Raw genomic sequence first — 10,550 nt, forward strand, 5'->3', positions numbered from 1 at the left:
GACTCAGAGGAAAGAAAATACTGAAAATAAAAGAAGATACTTATGAAACAGCAGACAAACAATATAGTAGAGAGGATCTAAAAAATGAAAATTTGATTCTTTGAAAAAGTAAAATAACCTCCAGAAAGATTAACTGCAATGAAAAAAATACAAGATGGCACAGATAAAAAAGAGTAAAAATGAAAAAGGAGACATAATTATAGATGCAGCAGAGATTACAATATAATAAAATAACACTATAAACAACTTTATGTCAATATATTTGAAAACCTAAGAGAAACAGAAAAGTCTTCAAGAAGGTGTATAATTTACAAAACCAAATTTGTAAGGAAAAAAACAACCTGAATGAGCCTATAAACATTTAAAACATTAAATCAAAAATTTAATGTTCTCCCATAAAGAAAACACCAGTTTTAGATGATTTTACAAGTAAATTTCAGCAAACGAAAAGAAAGAGATGATCTACATTTACAAAAAGAATATCTTGCCATTATTTTAAAAATAAAAGCCTACTCTTCAACTAATTTTATAAAGCTAATATAACTTTGATACCTGTATTAGTCCATTCTCTCACTGGTATTAGAAATACCTGAGACTGGTAATTTATAAAGAAAAGAGGTTTAATTGGCTCGTGGTCCTACAGGTCGTACAGGATTCTGCTTCTGGGGAGGCTTCCAGAAACTTAAAATCATGGCGAAAGGTGAAGAGGAAGCAGGCATGTCTTACATGGTTGGAGCAGGAGGAAGAGAGAAAGGGAGGAGGTGCTATGCCCTTTTATACAGTCAGATCTCGTGGTAAGTCACTCACTCTCATGAGAAGAGCACCAAGAGGGAAATCTGTCCCTGTAATCCAATCACCTCCCACCAGGCCCCACCTCCAACACTGGGGATTACAAGTTGACATGAGATTTGGGCGGGAACACAGACCCAACCCGTATCAATACCAAAATCAGATATGAACTGTACAAGAACAGAACATCAAAAGCCAATCTAAATGGATGGATAATAGGTATGTTCTTAATTAATATTTTATTACTTAATTTTTAATTAATTAATTAATTGCGACAAACCCAAAGTTATTATAAGAATATTATATCAAAAGTATTTTGTATCATAAAATGTAAGGTTGGTGCAACATTTAAAAATAAATTTTTATGCTTTACCAAGTTGGCAGGTTAAATAAAATGAAAGAATTCCTCAATCACTTCAAGAGGTGCGGAAAAAACATTCATTAAGCTTTAACACGTATTCAGGAGAAAAATTCTTGATGAACAAAGGAGAGAGATTTCCAGTATTTTATTTTATTTTTTTGACACAGAGTCTCGCTCTGTCACCCAGGCTGGAGTGCAATGGCATGATCTCATCTCATTGCAACTTCCACCTCCCAGGTTCAAGCGATTCTCCTGCCTCAACCTCTTGAGTAGCTGGGGTTACAGGCCACTGCCACCATGCGGGCTAATTTTTTTTTTAATTTTTACTAGAGACAGGGTTTTACTATGTTGGCCAGTCTGGTCTCGAACTCCTGAGCTCAGGTGATCTGCCTGCCTCGGCCTCCCAAAGTGCTAGGATTACAGGTGTGAGCCACCATGCTTGGCCCAGTACTCTTATTCAGTAGTGAACCCTAGGTTTTGGCCACAGCAATATACAAAAGCATAATAATTTGAATAACAAAACAAAACTGTATTCCTAGATTATATGATTATATGACTGCATCACAAATAATAGAGAATTATTAAATTCTCTATTATTCAAATATAATTATTCAAATTATTCAAATATAATTATTTAAAATTTGAATTATTCAAATATAATTCAAAAACAATTTGAGCATAGCAGATGCAAACCACTATAGGCCATACACTAGAGCCTAAACACTGGTCAGATTCTGGGGTTCAAACTCCAGTCTTTCACTTGCTAGAGCTTGTAGAAGGGTGAATTAATGAACCCTCTTGGTGCTTCAGTCTCGTAATCTGAGAAGTGGTTATAATAACAGGACCCAGCTCATAGAGCTGTTGAGAGGATTTAATCAGTATATAAAGAGATTAGCTCAGGACCTGGTACAGTAGAACACAGCATACAGTTAGTAACTATCATTATTATACAAGAGCAAGTTGCATTTTTATGCATCTAAATAGCAATAGTTAGAGAATGTCATTAAATTTGCACTAGCTCAAAACCATAAGATTCTTAGGAATAATAATTAACAAAAAATAAGCAAGATTGTTGTGTTGAAAATTATCAAATGCTATAGAATATCATTAAAGATGACAAAAATAAATGGAGCTATTTCATGTCATTCATAGAAAGACCTTGAGTTGAAGAGTTGTTAGTTCTCCCCCACTTGTCTTATTGATGCAATGTAATTCTAGTCTAAATCCTAGCAATGTTTTCTGTGGAACTTGAAAAATGTATTTAAAAATTTATATAAATAAGCAAAGGGCCAAAATAACCAAGACACTTCTAAAGAAAAAGATCAAGTTGAGAAGATTTGCTTTAGCAGACATCAAACTTATTATAAAACTCTAGTGATGTAGTGTGGTGTGTACACAGGGATAGACAAACAGATCAATGGCACAGAATAGAGAGCTGAGCTCAGCAGCATAGTTCTCTTCATATGTGGAAATGTGAGATGATAAAGAACTGGCATTAGAAATCCACAGGGAAATGATCGCCCAATGTAGTGTGCTAGGAAAACTGATTTTCCTTATGTAAAAGATGAAAACAAAAGAATTGCTGACAACCCATTTATTCCGGAAGCTGCAAAAGTTTTTTTGTGAAGAATCAGAACTTGATGATGACCTTGAACAGTTGGATATCAATAATGCCCACAAGCTTAGCATTCCAGTAATGGGACACTAGGCATAAATGGGCTAATAAGTTAAATGTTGAAAAAATTAAAGTTCTACTAGAAAGTATGGCAAAATAATTTGTAACCTTAGTGAAGTGAAGGATTTTTTGTTATATATTTGTGACAAAACAAAAAGGAAACACTTGAAAAAATCAACATTAAAATACATGTATTTAAATTACTTTAAAAATATATCATAAAAATTATAAAAATACAAACAGAAACTAAGATATGATAGTTTAACACACTTAACCATAAAAAGATAATTATCTTAAATATGAAGTATTTCCATGAAAGAATCTGTAAGAAAAAGGCAAACAACCACATTGAAAAATAGACAAAGATCTGAACAGCTACTTCACAAAAGAGAAAATAATAAAAGGCCAATAAACATATGAAAAGATGCTCAATCTCATTAATAAGAGAAAACAAACTAAAATAGAAATTAGAGAATAGACTCTAAATTTTAAAAGTCTGTTGATACCAAATCTTGGCAAAGATCAGTAACAGTCCTTGCACATGGCTGGTGGGAACAGACATTGGTAAAACCACTTAGCAAAATGATCTCGCATTACATAGTATAGCTAAGATATTCTACTCCTAGTTAGAAACCCTAAAGAAGCTCTTGCAGATATGTTCAGAAGACATGCAAAATCATGCTCATAGCAACAAAAATAAATATAAATAACAAATAATGAATCATTCAAAGGAACAAATGATATTACACTCATACAGTAGAATCACAGTCATCATCTTGCTCAGTTCTGGTGCGCTGTTCCCATGGTCAGCACTATTCATATAGAACACAATGTTACTAATACTGTTGGGAGGTTGTACAGCTTTGGATGGAATACCATACATTATGGACAATTAATTAATAACAGCTACAAACATAAAACATCATGCAGAGCAAAAATAGCAGGTGTCAATTCCTTTTGTATAAAATCCAGGAATAGGTAAACTGATCATTATGTTTTTTAAGATGCATATATATGGCAAAGTCATAAAAAAAATTATTAACACAAAATACAAGATAGTGTTAAATCTGGGGGAAGGAATGAATGTGATCCATTAGATCAATAGGAACTTCAAAGTCATTTATGATCTTCTGTTTCTTAAGCTGTGTAGTGGATATTAGATGTTTATTCAACTTACTATTAACATATATATATATATATACACACACATTGTTTTATAAGCATGATATATTTCACAATAAAAAGAAATTTAACAAAAGAATGAAGAAATCATGGTATAAAATGATGTGACAAGAAGTAAAATCAGCTAAGGGAGAGGAATCTAAATTATGTAAATTTTATAATCAAACTAAGTGTAATTTCCCTACTAAAAGACAAAGATCTTTTAGATTGGAAATGAACAACAGTGTTTTGCCAAATGTGGTTTTCAGTTAGCTTATCTCAAATAAAGTGACAAGAAATATCAATGTGAAATGATAGGCAAAGATGTATCAAGTAAATTTAAACAAAAAGACATCAGGTGTCAAGCTATTAATATAAAAATGTAGACTTCAATGAAATAAATAAAAAAGCAGAAATGCTGTCATTTGGTATAGAAAAGGGTATGATTCATAGTGAAGATAAAATTCAAACTTTAATGTGCCTCTTTCAATGTTGGACAGATGAACATAAAAAAATAGAAATTTAATAAAAAGCTGAATATTCCACTGTGCTTAAGGCCCATATTAAGATCTATTTTTGTATATCTCCACGCTTCTGAAATTAAGATCTTGATGTAATTATCAGTGTCCATACAAGTGTGTATTTCATCATTGGTGCCTATATTGTCACTGCAAGTTCATGTTGGTGCTGTATTTGTTGAGTAGAGCTGCCAATAATTTTGAAACAATGTATTGTTATTTGAAGTTGAAAATTTATTGTGAATGCTGAAAATTATTGAAATGGAATGGTGATATGATAGTTGATATTAGGGTAGCAAATACTTATATTTGGATGAATGAGTGAAATTTACTGTTTTCTTGCAAAGCAATGCCCATGCTTTATAGGGACTAAGAAAGGCAGCCATCCTCCTTACAAGTGGAAGCTGGGCTATTGTATTAACTATCACATACCATGTGAAATAATGCCAACATCAAAACTTGCAGAAATGGTTTCAGCAGCTTGGAAGAAAATCTGAGTTAATAGTATTATGTTTGGTGACAGTTAGAAGTGTTTCATAATGCCCATATCCTAAAGTTCCTGATGGTACAATAAGCAATATTGGGGTGAAAAATGAGCATATATGACCTTAAGACCCGTAACTATTTAAGAGTCAGACTGAATATGTTTTGAAATTATTTTACAAATATTTAATTTTATATATGATCAAGAATAATATATAATAAAATACATGTCTAAACATACCTAAAAGAACTCTTTACATATTTTAAAATAGCAATTCAAGTGGATGAAAATGTGGTATCATAGTTCAATTGCCAGAGCTTTTATTTCCTTAGTGATATGTGAAATAATAATGCATTTTAGAGATGAGGTCATTTTAGCATTTATGAATTATGGTACAATTTATTTAATTATTTATTTCCTTCCCATCTTACTGTCTAGAAAGTATACACATCAAATGCTGGGCCCTCTGAAGTGATCTTTTACAGCTCAACTTTTCTGTTTTCCATTCTTAAGTCCTGAGAGATTTTCTGAACTTTTTCTTGTAGCTCTTCTGGTTTATTTTTTTCAACAATGTTCTAAACTTCATGAACACTATCTGGCCTTTTCGTTATTCCTTTTTAATATCTGTGTATGTATATGTGTGTGTGTGTGTGTGTGTGCGCGTGTGTGTGTGTAATGACTTCCTGAGTTAGCTAAAAATGCTAATCAAAATTTTTAATATTCCTGTCTGTAATGTTTCTTTCAGAGTCAACTCTTCTGAGTGTCAATCTTGGTTCTTGCATTGCAAACTAATGATGTTCTCCACAGCTCCTTGTAAATTTTGATTGTCCATTCACATCTAGTAATGATAATTTTGATTATTGAGGTAGGTAGCTGGTTTATGTAATCTCTACTGCTGAATACATGGGACACATGTCTCAGAAAGTGTGACTAATTGGGCAGCCTGCTTTTTATGGACAAATATGTCGACCTGCATTCTGCGCAGGCAAAGAAGCCCAGAGGGGAGGCCCCCTTGTAGCTACTTCCACTCACCTTCCTCTGCCTTCACTACCTTGAATTTCAGAATTAGATGAGTTCTACTATTGGGCTCTATCGGCCACATTAAAATCTCCTTTTCTCTCAGGGCAGATTTTAAGAATTACTTTACAAAAGAAGTTCACAATTTTTTTTCTTTAGGGAGGAATTCTGGGTTGCCAATTATTCTGCCAACAGAAAGATGGGAGCCATGGATCCATTGGGTTCTGTCTCTTTCTTCCCTCCCTCCAGTCGGTGTCTGCTGGCTCATGAGCCTGTCTGAGAATTCTGATTCCCCCCAGTGCCTGGCATTCTTCTTTATGTATACTGAGCAAGTTCCTCCACCCTGATTTATCTATCAATAGCCATATACATTATTACTTCCAGAAATCAACCCAAAACCTTCCAGCTACCATGGAATACCCTCCTAGCTCTCCAATTTTCTTTGGCATGTTCCCTTTTCCCATTCTTACAGTCATTACAATAGGATATTTAGAGGTAAAGGAGGCAAGCATATGCTCTTTATCTACTCTCACGTGCCAACAGATTGCTATTTATGGATTGTCTACTTGCGCCATTTCCTATTGTGGTAGTGAAGGTTATAATAACGAGCAAAAGAGACGCAAAACAATATAACTATTAACTGTCCTAAGTGTTAAGAAAGGAAGCAAAGAATGCCATGAAAAAGTAACCTAGGAGACATATTTAGATTGGCAGTGAGGGAAACCCTCTTTGAGAAGGTACCATTTAAGATCTAAATTTTGAGTAAGGCTATGTTAATGGGGAAAGGTGTTCCGGAAAGAAGGAAGAGCATGTGCAAAATCCGCATGGTGAAAGATGACGCTTATTGAAGGAGAACAGAAACAGTGTCTATGTGGAAGTAGAGTTATGAACCAGAAGGGGAATGGTAGCAAAAGAAACTAAGGAGGCCGGTAGATTTGGGACATCAAAGTTGTTAAGTTAGGCCAGGAAAAAGACTTATATTTAATTATTCACGCTATTGGCACCTTTTAAAGAGTTTTGAGTTCAGGAGGGAAACACTTAAATTTGCAATGTCTAAAGGTAATTTGGACTACTATATGGAGAATAAAATGAAAGGAGGCAAAAATAGAAACAAGAAGCCCAGTGAGAATATCATTTTAATAGTTCTTGGCAAGAGATGAGGGATATTAATTGAAAGTAGTGGAGGAGTGTATGCAGAAAAGGAAATTGTTAGAGACATATTTCAAGGAGGAATCATAGGTTCTCATGTTGGACAGAATGTACCAGGATACGTATGGGAATAGTGAGGGCAGATAAATTATACAAGGATTCAGGATAAGCAAAGGACTGAAAAGAGGTGCCTTTCTTGCTGAAGGCTTTGGGTGAGATGGGGACCAAGGGTTCCATTTTGAACCTGTTACAATTGAGGTTTCTGCAATGTATACATTTAAATTTCACAAAGGTAGCCTCATAGCTGGGTATGAAGCTTGGCAGAGAATTCTAGATGGATGAAAGGGCCCTGGGAATGGCTGGTAACACTGAAGACCTCAGAAGAGAGAGTGTGGGCTGAGCATCCTATCAGCAATCCGTCCTCGTGTCAGCTCTCTCACTCTTTTCATGCCAGACTCATTTCACTGTGATCATCCTGTTTTATAAAAAATATATCTTGTTTTTGTTGCATATTCCAAACAGTTTCCACATATAATCTTTGGATTCTATGGGACATCATTTTCAGATTATCTTTTTTCTGAGTATTTTGCATGCTGCTTCTTTTCCTTTGATCGGAGATTGTTTATCTCTTCAGGCTCCGTGCTGTTTTTAAAAATTCCTACTTAATTCTTGAAAAAATGTGAGACCTGTATATCTGGAAGGCAGATTGAGCTACCCAGATTCAAATCCTTTAGCCAGTTTCTGAAAGGCTAGCAATCTGAATATCTCACTTCTTGAGTCAGCTTCTGGCCCTCTCCTATTAAGCACATTTTTTTTAAATAATAAATTTTACCTTTTGGGTCTTTTTATCTTTTCTCCTATCTATAATGTTTAATTCTATAGGCTCCACGTTTTAGGATGTACCATGCCTTCGCCAGCCCTCCATTCTTTTTGCCCATTATTCTTCCAGAACATACCACATTCTAGAAGCATAATGGGCAAAAAGTTTTTGTCCCTGTGGCTGTTGTCATGTGTTAGACAGACCTAACTTCAGAGGGCATCGGCCTGCCCAGTTGTGGGGGTGGACAAATACCAGGGTCCAGCATTTGGTGAACTTCAACTTCAGCCCTGACCAGGGCTGTCTCAGTAACCAGGCAAGGGTGGATTTGTAGATAGACTTCAGGAACTGGCTTCACGGAGGCAGGGAAGGCAATTGCTAACAATTCTGAAGTCACTAACTAGTTATATGACCTTGAGCAAGTTACTTAAAATCCTTTGGGCTCAAATTCTCCTTTGAAATATAAAAGGGTTTATCTAGATGATCCCTAAGTGGCTTCCAGCTTGACGTTCCTAACAAATCCGCAGCACAACACTATTTTGGGCCATATGCTTTCCTTTCTGCATTAAGATTTTTCATTACTTTGTAAGCTTTTCTTATTTCAAAGATGACTTTTGTTGTTAGAAATCTAACTTCACTCTGGTGTGCTTGTTATGTCGATACCTTTTTCATTTCAGTTAAGGGCTTTGATGATAGTTTCCAGTGAGAGCATGGCAAAATAAAATCATGTTTTCTGTTCTAGCATTTGTTTCATCTTCATCTTTTGTCAGTGGAAATACCGCTATTTGTCATTTCAACATTTTCCAGTGACACCTCTTTCCTCATTTGGGGCCTTTGAAGTTTCTCTCATTAGAATGAAGGCCTTTGCTAACAGTTCTCCAGGGCTGCTGCTTGTGTCAGAGAAAGGGGTTTAGGCAAGCCTACTTAAGTGTTAAGCAATGTCTCTAGGCAATCTCCTTCTCCTCCTAATAAAAAGAGTGACATTCAATTAGAGAACCAAGGCTTGGAGGAAAAGCCTGCCGCAGGGCCCAGTGGCTCAGGTTGCTTCGGTGCTACTGTATGTTAGAAAGCTTATTTATACCAGACAGACCCTAGATAACTTTTCCCCCCGGAAAGAGTCCATGACCTGACAATTCCTTCCCAGAAAGAGGGCTGGGAGTCTGGGCCTGAGGGCTGAGGGGAGAGCTGACCCGGTATCCCTTTCTGAGAAGCACACTGGTGACTGAAGTGTTCAGTCAAGTCCTTCATCTGGGAAAGGCTTTGCTTATCCAATGGTTCACAATGGTTTTCAGCAGGTGCAGAAAGAAAGCTTTCTAGCTATCTCTACTGAGATTGTTTTTCCCAAATCCCAAATTAGGGCACAATACAAGTGTGTTTTGGGAGACAACAAGTTTAAAATTATGTTTATTCCATAAAACTCAGGACCTACCTATGATATAATTCTTCAATGCAGGGTAGATTGCAGTAAGGTTTTTTGTTTTTGTTTTTTGTTTTTTTTTATTTGTTTTTGTTTTTGTTTAGGTAGAGAGAAAAATTAACATGGGAGGAAGAGATAAACTTTTTTATTCTAAGGGAAGCCAGTGATTTAAAAGGGGTTTATGGGAAACTCACAAGGATTCAATATTTGAATAGGGAGGCAGTTTAGGAATATGCTAAATGCCTCCCTTATTTTACGGAATCGAAACCCAGAGAGTTTATGTGGCTTGCTCAGCACTAAGCACAGGTCCTTAAACATGACAGTAGTTAATATTTTCAGATTTCATCCAGGAGCATACATCTTGTTGGTTGAAGTCCTGAATTATGGGTGTGGAAGAAAAATGGGAACTATGAGACCACTGTTGAAGAGCTGCTGAAGTTTCAAATCCCTCATTTTCCATGGTATGTTCTAAACCTTGCTCTAATCCCTAAGGTTTGCATTATTAGAAGTAGTAACAGAGAGTTGTTTTTGCACTTCCTTCTAGATTTGTAGATCTTCATCTGCCAAGGTATGAAAAGAGAAATCGCGGCATCATCCTTGATTTCTACCTCTCTGGTGCCCCCATAGCCAGTAAAAAACCTGTCTGTTCACAGCTCCACACACATTTTCCCTCTTCCCACTGCCTAACTAGCTCTACTGCTTTAGTCTGAAGACTAGACTGTCCCTTCCTGAACCTATTCTTTAAATTGATATTAGGCTCATCATTTTACAAAGTAAATACAGTTATACCACACTCCATTTTTCGGTGACGTGAGGACATTTGAGCAGAAGCTTCCTGTTCCCCTGCTCTTCTCTTGACTTGGTTACAAATAGACCTCCAGAAATAGAGTCAGGATTAGGCCAAGGATGATTTCTTTCTATGTGAATTCTAGTGTGATTTTAAAACTGCTTTAAAAATACTCAGGTACAAAAATATTGATTCTAAAACAAGCTTTTCCTATGAGGGCAGGGATCAGGTATAACTTTTATTGTATCCCATTAAGGAAGAGTAACAAACTTTGTGTATAGAGATCCATAGGTCAATCTGAGTGACTTGATGATGATGATGAAGTTAACAAAAACAAGCACAATTTTTCAGTATGTTCTACAATGCTAGGCACTG

The sequence above is a fragment of the Pongo abelii genome, chromosome 17 (genome assembly GCF_028885655.2).
Source record: "Pongo abelii isolate AG06213 chromosome 17, NHGRI_mPonAbe1-v2.0_pri, whole genome shotgun sequence".
NCBI classification, from domain to species: domain Eukaryota; kingdom Metazoa; phylum Chordata; class Mammalia; order Primates; family Hominidae; genus Pongo; species Pongo abelii.